The following is a 12116-nucleotide window of genomic DNA, read 5'->3' as shown; positions in this document are numbered from 1 at the left end:
TTGTTTGAGTTATTTCATAATTTTTGGTTTAATACATATTCCATATGTGTTTATTCATAGTTTTGATACCTCGAGTGACAATCTACTATGTAAATAGTCAATTAAATGGAAGAAAAACCATTCTATCAGAAGTATCCAAACTTTTGACTGGTAGTATATATATACATACATATATAAAAGTCAGGACTGAGGGTTTGTTCTCCTGTTCAGGTCGAAGGTTACTTCCGTGTGGCTTCTGCAGGATCTGCAGAATTCAATCACTTGTTAAAACACCATGTCCATACTTTGTAGGAACCACTGTAGCAGACCTTCTTTTCCATTGTGACTGTGCTGAGCCTCCAAACAACCTCTCAAATCAACTGGCTTTTTGTGGAAAGCAAGAAAAGTTGAAATCGAAAGTTAAATCCAAAATCCAACCACCCGGAGTTCAAAAGTCGAAGTTTGTAACTGGTGAAAATCATTCACATTTTTACCACTAGAGGTAGTCAGAGATCCTCTTAATCAGAAAACTGGGGAAAGGCGTGTGTGTCTGTGCGTGTGCTACTTGCTGCCTCAATATCATATCAATATCCCCCTCTTATGTTGAGCAATAAAATCTTAATGGACTTTCCCAGGCATCTACAGATGACTGCATTTGAGTGCAAGATGCTTCTTTATGACTGAACGATCAGACTAATAATCACACTGTAGAAGTTGTTGTTCCTCAGAAAATGGAGAAATCTGTGATCTTATTATCTACCACGTAGACAAACCAAAAGCAACCCACCACTTTCTTGCTTTTGCAAGTGACTACATACATAAAACAGGAGCCTGACCTTATTTCCTAACTGCCCATATTAGGCAAGAGTCCCATCGCCGACCCTTAACAAAAATAAGTCAGTGGTAGAAGCCAGATCTTTATTTATTTTTTTTTTTTTCACTTGCTCCACTTTTCAGATAAAATGCATTGAACCCATGGCCCTCTGTGATGACACAATGGACAATGGCGCCTCAATGTTCTCCCAGATTGGTTGACAAACACCGCCATCAAGGAATTTTATCAGCCTGTGACGATGGTGTCTTTAACTTCTACAAACACAAACATCAAGTCAATAAATTCATTCTTTGACAGACCTTGACACCGCACAAGTGTCAACAACAAGTCACTTGGACATCTGACGCCTCTACTTCCTCTTTCACATGTTTTTTTTTTTTTTTTTTTTTCTCACCATAGGAGAAGACTCGATGCACTGCTGCGGGAAGACGTTCCCGTTCAACAACTACAACTCCCATGAGCCCCCCACGTTCCACGATGACCGAATGGAACACGGAGTAGTCCGTCCAGCCGTTTGTGACAGCTGAGAGCCGAGTTTGCAGAGGGGAATCGAAGCGTCCGACATCGAGCTCCACTCGGCACCAGTGGCTGACATGAACATGTAAGTTTAGCTTGTTCAACTTTGTTCAACTTTTTTCTGTCGCGTCGTCGACTTGTTATTTATGATCATGTTTTGAACACCAGTCCTGTCGCTTCGTCGGTCCGAACTTGGTGAGGGTAAATTTCCGTAACGGCTCGGGGTGTGATTCCTCTGGGGCTGCAAGTGTTGCTTGGAAGGATTTAAGGATTCCCGTCAACACTTCAGCATCAAATCATTCCATTATTTTAAAAGTTTCTCACGAATGAAACTTGACGCCGCTGTCTTGATTTGAGTTATTTTCTTTTTGAGATTCGATGTTGAATGTTGGCGTTTTCTTACTACATTTCACCGCAAACCTTGCAATTAACACAATACCAGTAGTGATCAAACAGTGCAATTTGATTCGAATCCAGTCCAACAGCTCAGCTAAAAATATTAAATGCATTTTATATTAAAAAAAAAAAAAAAAAAAAAAAATGAAAACAACAACAATAACTGGTCCAATGCACACAATTCTATCCTTTGAGAACTTGTAAAGTGTAATGCATCTATCTGGTTGCAAATATTCAAATAGAAAGGTTTTCCAAGAAGTTCTGCAAGTATTTTTTCCAAATTTATATTTGTGTTTTCTGTGTGAAAAATTTTCATTTATCACCCCCCCAAAACACACACACACACACACACACACACACACACACACACACACACACACACACACACACCCTTCACCCTCCCACACACAATTCTCACCATGTGACTCTGGTTTCCTTCCTTTGGAACACAACACAAAACATTTTTAACCACTTCCCATTCTGTTAAGACTGCAGCAGGAGGCCTTATAGATGAGGGTAAGATGCAGCAAACTGCAGCGCTACTATAGTGTTAATCAGTCTGTTCAGTCCATGGGTCCATCTTAAATACTTAGGATAAAGTATAATTTCATAGACGCTTCTTTGCAGGACCTTGCTGTTGTACTCTGGCAATGAAAGACTTAAATGATTAAAAAAAAAGTATTTCCACCATGATGTACATGAATGTGGTCAGTAGTGATTATAACCTCGCAATACAGCCGAATCGGAGATGTCACCTCAGAAATATAGCAAATCCATTTTGCCAAGGTCCAATCTAAAACCTCATCAGTTAACCAATTTATTTTTTTGATAAGCTCTTCCTTTAGTTGTGACGGAAGCAGGAAGTTGTTGCTTCAAGTTTCCCTTAGAAACGTCCCAAAGACATTAGCTCAGATATAGCAATGGCAGTTTTGATCAGAACTGCTTAACTGTCTTCAATGCTGCTGCTCTCAGCTCACTTTGGGGAGGCTTCACACTTATTATTATTATTATTATTTTTTTTTGCACCAATGGTAAGCATTGATCTGTTGCCATCTGGTCTAACTGACTGTAGTAAAAAGCCTGGCCTTGCTCTCTGCTCTGCTGTGGATGCAAAGTTCGTCTGTGACTTTCTCTTGCGCCTCCGCCGGCTTTTAATGGAAGTAGGAAACGTTCTATCAGTTGTGCCGCTTCGCAACAGCTAACGACTGACTGTGTTTCTTTCCACCGGCTGGCGCTTTGCTTGAAGCTGCTAAAGTCCACGTCGGAGCTTATTTGAATGCTGCAGCAGAAATCAGGGCTCGGTGCCTCGTGGTTGGTTGGCTGATGCAAATGACTGTGTCCACATGGATGAGGGAAACACAGGAAGTGTCCTGATCTCCTCTCTCTGTCTCTGTCCTTTGTTTGACACATGCTGCACGATGATAAGCCAGCCAGCCAAGCACACCTCTGTATGAGCAACACTGCCCACCCCGGCGCTCTTCAGTCCACTGGCTGAGTCAGCCACGCCTCATTGTTGCTTCTGTCCGATAGGACACACTCGGGACGGGACAGAAGCCGGCCGGTAAATCAGCACGAGGAGGAAGAAGTAGCTGCAGCATTTACCGGAATGTCCAGCCAGTGACGGGAGTCTCTAATCCGGCCACACAGGGGGAATCGCAAGCCCGAGGGAACCTCTGCAGCAGCGCACAGTAAGTGGCTCAGCTTTTCATTTCCGTATATTTAATACTTGAGAGTGTCTCGTGTGGTCTTGTGTTATTAGCTTTTAGCATTTGGCTTGGCCCTGCGTGTGTGTTCTGCCCTGACACACTTTTCTCATCTCTCCTCCGGCTACTTTTGGTGTGAAAAATAAGTCATCTGACTGTGACCTTTATCACTATTATCATCGCTTATAAGTTCTTATCATTCTGCTTTATTTGGCTCATCTTTTTTTTAAGTCACGCCTCTGGCTCCACTCTTAATTACAGCTTTGCTGAATGGATTCCTCAGTAGTTTGTTTTCCAGAATGTCCTATTTGGCAAGAGGAGAAATGTTGCTCTTTATAGTCATCCTCTCACAGGAAAACTAGCTGTAGTACTTCTGATGGTGGTGATGATGATGATGATGGTGATGACGATGATGATGATGGCAGGCGCCAGAAGGTGGTGGTGGCCACCTGAGGATGTAGGTCTGGAAGAGAAACAGGCATGCAGGCTTTTCAGACCACGCTCACAATTGCAGCGTTGAGGTCACGGCGGGCAGTCATTCAGTAGCCCGACTGTGTTGTTCATTAGCCGAGACTCAGCCTATGCATTCTTAAAAAAAAAAAATTGATACTGAATCTCTCTGCCCGGCGCAAGCAGCAGCAGAGTGCCGCTGTGGTGGCCTCCAGCCATCCCAGACTTAGCCAGTCGTCCGCCTGGGGAGAATTTAGAGGGTCACATGGGGAGCCAAGATAGCAGATCGCCCTTTAGAGATCAAGTATTTGGTATTTTTATGCCCACTTTCTCCTCACATGCAGCAGGGAGGCGGGGGGGGACAGATATAGCTCCCCCAGTTGTCAGGGTGACATTCTTCACTTGGAGTGCGTCCGGCCTCTTGTTTGCGGCGCAGGATTTTCTAAATCCTCATTGGCTATTTTTACTCACTTTTCTGTTTAATGCTGCGCCACTGACGGTGCTGATCGTGCATCTTGTTGTTTTTTCTTCCAGGCTTTCCAACAGCGCAGTCTCTGTTTTTATTGAGTCCATTTATAACAGGCTGGTCGCCCGCCCTCGTCGGGTCTTTTTGAAAGGTCTAATTGACTAAGTGGTGATGATTTGCAGCCCTGTGCTATCTCAGCCCTGCCAGTCCATCTCTGTCGCCTCACTAGCTGGGCAATGTTTGCTCTGGGTCCAGTGTCACATCCTGCCGATGGCTGGGAAGGTGGATTTGTGTTTACATTAGGCTCTGATGACGTTGTGAATCCTCTTGCATGTATGGCCGAATACCGTGTTCTGCTTTCTGCTTTTTCTCACAGGAGGAAGTCAATCAGGTTGATTGACCTGAAATGATTCCGGGCGCCGGTGCCTCACGTGCCAGATTTGAAAGTTGAATCCAGTTTCCTCTTTGGCTGCTCCAATTGCGAGAGGTTAATAAACTTGTAAACTCGTCTTTTTTTATAGGAGCTCTGCTTGTTAATTGTTAACCATCCTCCCAACGTACGGCACTGTCAGAGTGTCCCGGCTGCTTTTCCCGCGGCCGCCTCTAGCCGGTTATTAATAACCGCGATGATGTCAATGTAGTTGTTTGCTCTTTAAAATAAAGTCCATCTCCAGGTGATGTGCGCGATCAGTAACACTGAGCAAACCGAGTTATAAATCTATCTGTGCCAGACGATGAGCAGCCGGTGGGACGGTCGCACGCAGTCAGTGTTCTCAGGTGTAGTTGTGGTTGTGTAGTTATGTGGCTGTGTGTACCGAGTGCACTTCCCCATGACCACATAGGCAGCATTTTATGAACGTCCCAAACTGGTTGTATTTCACCAGTTATATTTAACTCTGGACAATCATCTACGTTTGCTGCTGTGTGTTTTCTTTGGGTTATGTCAGTGGTGGAGTGCGACGGCTGGGTGCTGCGCGGACGTCACAGATGTTTGAACCACTGGAGCGGGACATCGTGTTGGCTGGCACCATCGTCATTCGCCAGACGTCACCTCGCGGGGTGATGACTTTATAAAAGTCTTGTGATGGGGTCAGAGGTTGCATGTCCTCCTGTCCATGATAAACACATGTCTGGGGTCCAAACTGCAGGTTGCCTGGAGGTGACTCCAGTTTTCAGATTTTTTTCATTTAAATTTGCATTGCGGTGCCTCATGTCCTTGCGTTTTTTCTGTTGCGTCAGGGCAAGACCTCAATATTTTCATAATGCTGTAACGCAGATGGGCCTCAAACAGTTCAAGGTTCTATATTTGCTATTTTATTTGCTTTTCCGAGCACACATATAGCAGTTGAAAGGTTTGAAAGTGTAAAAAGGTCGCTAGCAAAAGTGAAACTGATTCTCGGTCAAATGATGTTTGCTGAACGTGAATCATTTTAGCAACACTGGAGGCAGCCTGGCTCCCGACCGATGGAGAGACAGGTGCACAGAATCAAATGCGAATTTTGCATCTTGCAGTTGCAGGAACTAATAGGAGGTGACATTGCAGACCTGCTCACTCATCGGTGGGAGGATGACAACAAAAAAACACGCTCAAGTAAATGTATGCTGAACATGAGAGATGTTTTGCCAGATTCTGTTCTGCATTGCTGAGTCTCTTGGCCCAGGATGTTAGACTCCCCAGTGGCATTTAATCATTAAATGGCTGCAATTAGCCAGACTGTGTGTGTGTGTGTGTGTGTGTGTGTGTGTGTGTGTGTGTGTGTGTGTGTGTGTGTGTGTGTGTGTGTCCACTCTTCTCTAGTGCCCCGACAGTCTGACTGATGTCTGAAGGCTGGAGTTGTTTAAGTTGCTCCCCAAGGCCTCTGAAGCACTTCAGTCAGAGGGCCAGGAGAAGCTTCTCGTTATCTTGCGGCTGCTCAGGTCAAACAAGGAGTGAGAAACAAAGGCAAAGGCCGTCTTATCTCCCGGTTAATAAGTCTGTCTTTGTGCTATTAAATGCAAGCAGCTAATTGGACAGCAGCTTTGTGTTTGATGAGAAATGGCTGAAAGCGCCAGATGATTTATTTTCTTTCGTTCCTCTTTGGATACATAAATTAGTGAGAGGCTGCGGCTCATGCTGACAGCCGTGTGTGCAGTTTTTAATTTCATTTTTATTTATTTGATCAGGACAATGTGCATACTAATTGCAAAGATTTGTGTGCCAGATTTAGCAAAGAACTAGTTTTGCATCTAATCCTAAAGTACAAGGTACAGAACGGTTTTTTTTCATGTTAATGAACCTCCACAGCACTTATTAAGCTGATCACTTAATCTCTCTGTGCTCTCCAGTGTAACCTTGTTATTTCACTGGTTGGTGTTGGCAGCCATTTTGTTGCATATTGCAAAAGAATGCAATGTGTTTCAACTAAGCGACTCAAGTGGAACAGTATTAGGCAATTATTTACTATTTCTTTTTTTTTTTTTTTTTAAATATAATTCTAGAAAATGGCCTCTTCTGTTTGCAGGAGTTTTATTGACACGCTGGAGACGTTATTGTTTGAGAACGCTGAGGAAGTCAATTCAGCAAAATATAGGACCTTTAAACGTAAACTCGTAACTAACAGACTGAGTGTCAATAGGAGAAAAAAGAAAATCAAATAATTTAAAATTGGTTAAATTTCAGGTGAAATCGGTGTCAAAGAAGTTTTCACACACAGGTGGATGCATTCTTTACAAAATGTGTATGTAAAACATTCATTTCTTTTTGGACATGAAGACACTTGTATTGAGGAATTCCTCACTACAGTCAAACAGTTCATAACAGAGTGTGAAAACATCTTCTCCAAGAAACAGGGTGACTTAGACCTCCTCATGTATCCAGCAGCCAGAGTTATATTTATGATCCCACTATTGTGTGTAATATTTTGCCTCTGGAAGTGGCAAAACAATCAGCTTAATAATCCTCTGCCTGTTGATTGTTTAGAAGCTTCTGTCTGCCGGATGTCAAACCAGAGTGAGAGCGAAATGAACCTACGACACTCTTCGGGCTGTGCGGTGAGAGTGAGAAACTGTGGGAGTCCCCTCGCTCACTCTTACGTAAGAGGTCGTAAGTAAAGCGCCCTGAATGATTGCTGATGTTTTCATTCAGCGGCAGACAGACTCAGCGTCTGAACCAGAGTGGACTCTCTCAGTTCACCTCCTCCCCCTCCTCCACCTCCTCCTTTCTTACCCCATGCTCCTGCGTGCCTCAGCGCACGTACACACACACCTTTAGTGGATGCCACCGCTGTTTGTGCAGAGGCTCAGCGAGGAGCCTCTCACGCCGGCCGCTGCTACCTTTGAGTTGAGCTCAGTTCCAGTCCAGGCTCCAAAGTCGAAGGCGGCCGCCCAACCGCCCGACGTTCAGACTGTGACTTCGTGCCAGTGGTGGGAAAAAAACAGATTTGTTTTTTCTCACCCCGGGCTCGTTGCTTGGGTTGTTATTCATTTTATGACTGTTGATCTTCTTTATCGTGTTTCCAGCTTAGTTAAAACCCTGTTGTGGCCGCTGCCTCCGCTGGCTGCAGTGTTTTGGACACACTCGCACTCGTGTGTCTCTAATCTTCTCTGCAGCTCCAATTATTTCCCAGACAAGCGATGATCTGCCAGATCATCATTTGTTTTTTTTTCTCCCCCACTACCACTTTGGCATCCTGCCTCCTCCCACAGTCCAAAGGACGAGGACACAAAGGAGGGATAAATGGCTAATAACCGCGGCCGCTGCTCTGACCCCCGAGTGGCCATGCGGGTCTCGCTTGGCAGCGTGGCTAACGACCCGGCTCAGAGTTTTAGCTCGCCGCTAAATTGGAACCGACGAGGAGTTCAGGGTGCCGCCGGCGAGGCCGACGCGTGTAAACAAAAGACTCGGAGGCTCTTTTTTGTGCTCGCAACGTGTCTCTGCAGGCTGAAAGGGAGCCGTCGCTCCTCTTCATACAAGTGCTATAGAGGTGAATATAAGGTGTTGTCGTGCAACATTAATCAGCCAGGCTGGCTGGGAGAGAGGAGCCTGGCGAGAGGGCGTTGGCTGCACACCAGCACACTCAGCTGATTGGATGGGTTGACCGACAAAGGTCCTGAGGAAAAATGAGGAGGGTGGTGGGGTAGAGGGCGGGTTAATTCGCCGGGCACACAGCAAACACAAAGTTGAAGGGCTGAAGCCTTTCACCATCTGTTCTTATTGACAGTGATAACAGGAGCAGCCGGGTGTCAGGTGTCCTCTGCTCTGGGTGCTGCACAGAGCCTTTAGGTGGAGGGCAGAAGCACTGTTTTCCCCCAACAACACGCGTTTTATGAAAGAATGAGTTTTATTAACATTAGTAAACTTTGTAAAAAAAAAAAAAGTGCTGAAGAAATGACTTGTGTAAATAAAATGCGCTTCACATTAATATTGAAAACTTTCATACAAACTCCGTTGACGACGCTCAGAACATATACTTGTAAATTAATTGTTTTCATGCATATGATATACTCATCAGTTTATTTATTGGGGGCAGCTCTTTGTCTTTAAAGTTAAAGTCTCTGGTGTCTTAAAAGAAAATCCACATAACCGTTATTGGTTTTTATGAATGGAAAGAAGTGCAGTGGACAGCTGTAGTAGCCCTGAGAAAGCTGCAGATGAAAACACGACATGTCGTTATGCCAGGAGTCTTCCACTCCATGAACATATAAACTCACCTACTGTACTGCATCCACTTTCCTTCAGTGAATAAAAGACTGTCCTCTACCTATAAATACCTCCCTACATCCATTCTTGTTTTCTTTTTCAACTTTAAACTTGTACTTGTAAGTATTTTTTCTCCTTGCAACATTCTCTTCAAAAGTTGACACATTCCTAAGGACACAGACACGACTGTCTGGCTATCAAAACAATACTGCATCGATCACTTTTCATTTTTAGACATTACACTGAGAGCATGGCATCCCAGTTTACTCTTTTCTGCCGTTCTAACAGCATTGGCGGCTGCACAGTGCATCTCTGCGTCGATAAACTGTGGATGATGAGCAACATGATCTCCACGGCGCCTCCAGCTGTGGTAATTCAATCGCTGTGACCCTGATCCACAGACAGCAGGCCTGGCCCTGCTTTGTTTGTAGTGAAAGGAATTTTAATCGCTCGGAAGTATTGATGTGGGTGTGTGGCAGATCTCTTGGAAAACTCATAGATTTCCACCGAGTGGTGGGAAAGTGCAGCATCGGCTCAGCTTTTGTCTCTGTGTTGTTTCTTCAATGTGTCATTTATGGGTTTTGCTTCCAGCATTCAGTCACGGGCAAGTGAAATTTCCCATATTTACTGCTCATCACAGCGTCGTTGGACTTTAACGCTGGTATTTTATCATCCCCCTTCTGAAGTTTCACAGCGGGAACGGGTTCCACCTAGTGGGCGTGTGTTGTACTCAAGCACTCCAGGAAAACCAAGCAACCAAAACCAAACAAACAAACGATCTTGTCTGCCGTGATCTAAAGTCCAATCAATAATAGCAGTGGCATTAACGTTTGTGTCTAGTCAAACAGTAGCCCCTGGTACTGCGCTCCTGTTGCTTTGCTTTTGCTCTTGTGAGTGTGACAAGTTAGTTTACATGCTGCCACGCTGTCCAGAGCCTTGTGAACTTGTGTTTTTGCCGGCAGTACTGCAGCCTTTCTGACTCCGGAATGACACCATGCAAGCAGGCTTGAATTCTTTCCGGTTGCCAAAGTCCATAGTGTATATGCGGATTTGAAAATGTCACTAGTCTGAACTGACATCAAGTTGAGGCGGTAAATTATGCAAGTTTTTAATATTATCCCTTTATTTAATTATTTATTTTTATTTATTTAACTATCCCTCTTCAATAGCATGACATTCTAACTCGAACTGAACGGAGTAAATTAAAATAACAAAACGAACCACTGTGCCCCAAGTGTAAAATAGAGATTGGTAGTCTTACACATTGTCTGTGGCACTGTAGATAAGTGCAGCAGTTCTGGTGGGTCTTTGGGCAGGAAATTAACAAGATTCTACTCATTAACAGAAATGACAACCCCTTGTATCTACTTGGCATATCTGACCGCTCCATCATTGACAAGTTTAAAAGAAAACCCCATCAGACACTTGCTTTTTGTGCTGGAAAGTGTATTCTTTTAAATTGGAAAATTGATGAAGCTCCATCCAAGGTTCAATGGCAAAGGGTGGTACTTAATATATTGCTTTAGATTATATCTGACAATCTAAACTGCACAGCAAAGATGATGTTTTTCGTAAAACATTACCATTTTAGCAAGAGGGTTTGTATGTTAGCTGAAAACGCTCTGCGTAGCAAATTACATTTAATTGATGCACTTTTTTTTGTGGATGACTCTAGAATCTCTTGCCTGTACAAATTTGAATCTGAGTGGTTATGTGAGCCAATGCATGTTATGTTTGTATGTTTTTGTTATGTATGTTCTGTTTTAGCTCTTGAAAACGTAATAAGCATATTTTTTTTAAAAGATAAAAAATAACAAAATGAAAAGCATTGACGCAGTTTGGGTTCATCAGTCATACCTTCTTCCTCTTTATTATTTCTCTTTCCCAGCCAACCACTTCCCGTTGCCAGTTGCCAGTTGCCAGTTGCCAGTTGCCAGTGGCCAGCCTGCAGACCCTGGAGGAACTGCGCCCTCTCCCTGAGCCACCAGGGGGCGTCCGTTGCACGGTGGATCGCCCTGCTGCCCTGCGAACCCTCTGATCCCGGTCAAGCTGTCCCACCGTGCCGCCGCGCCTCCCTCCTCCGCTGCAGCGCCTCTTTCCGCTGCTGACTCCTGGCCCCCACAGGCCCCCACAGGCCCACCTGGACTCCCCGCCAACTTTCTCCCTCCATGAGGGGCAGGCGGAGGTGCCGGGCGCCCTGGATGTGGCACCGCCGTCTCTTCGTCTCGCCTCCTCAGGGGACCTCGGGGACCTCAGGGGCCTCAAGGACCTGGGGCAGCAGCTATGCCACGACGTGTCGACACTGACAGGTGACTGAAAGGCTGCAGAGTGACGGCGTGACGAGCGCGTTTCAATTATGTGTTGTCATGACCGCACTTGCACCAGTAGAGGGCAGTGTAGCAGTGACGCATCAGCCCTGATGGGACAAGTCTTGGTTTCCTTCATACATGGGCTCTAGTGTTAATATTTTAAAGTCAGAGGCTGGAATCACTCTCTCGTTCCCTGCTCACTATATGCTGACTTCTATGGAGCCAACTATATTGTGCACTCATTAGCCAAATGAAAAAACAGCAACAACAAATAACTTTTGGACACCACTCTGGCACCGTTAATTTTAAGTAAGTAATTGTAATTCATTGCAGTAGCATTATTAAAACGTCCTGTTGACAGGTGGCAGTAAATAGATAGATAGATGGATAGATAGATAGATAAATAAACAAACAAAAAATAAATACATTTCTCACAAGTCTGAGTGCAGGTGGAGGCTGGTATAGTAAATTTAAACATAGACAAATAATTTTACTCATATGTATGCATTTTTGTGGCACGTACAATGTAATAAGAGCAGTCCCCCCAAAAAACAACTCTCGCCTCCTCCATCCTTTCCAACCAGTGTTGTAGTACTCGAGATTGGTCGTGGTCTCAACACCGCTTTTTAAGGATCTCGGTCTCGTCGCGGACTCGGAGGCATTTCACTCGGTCTTGTCTCGGTCTGGGACTGGACGGACTCTGGATTTTTGATCTAAAAACCGGTCTAGACTCAGCCAACACTGCAATGACATTTAATAATGGAAAGGAATCCAGCTGTTTCCA

The 12116-nt window shown here is 44.6% G+C and overlaps 1 long non-coding RNA gene across 2 annotated transcripts; it reads left to right on the top strand.

Moving 5' to 3' along the window:
* Positions 1 to 1213: 1213 nt before the first annotated feature.
* On the top strand, positions 1214 to 11210 carry LOC142896919 (uncharacterized). 2 transcript variants are annotated; one of them, XR_012928400.1, is made up of 3 exons: positions 1214 to 1415; positions 3257 to 3414; positions 10940 to 11210. It is a non-coding gene; the product is annotated as an uncharacterized LOC142896919 (long non-coding RNA). The 2 variants fall into 2 exon arrangements; XR_012928399.1 differs by having other exon boundaries at positions 1217 to 1415; positions 10912 to 11210.
* Positions 11211 to 12116: the final 906 nt, after the last annotated feature.

This window comes from Nelusetta ayraudi, unplaced genomic scaffold (assembly GCF_046127955.1).
Source record: "Nelusetta ayraudi isolate G7.1 ecotype Tasmania unplaced genomic scaffold, CSIRO-AGI_Nayr_v1 ptg000004l, whole genome shotgun sequence".
NCBI lineage: Eukaryota > Metazoa > Chordata > Actinopteri > Tetraodontiformes > Monacanthidae > Nelusetta > Nelusetta ayraudi.
This window is presented reverse-complemented; position numbering and strand designations above follow the sequence as displayed.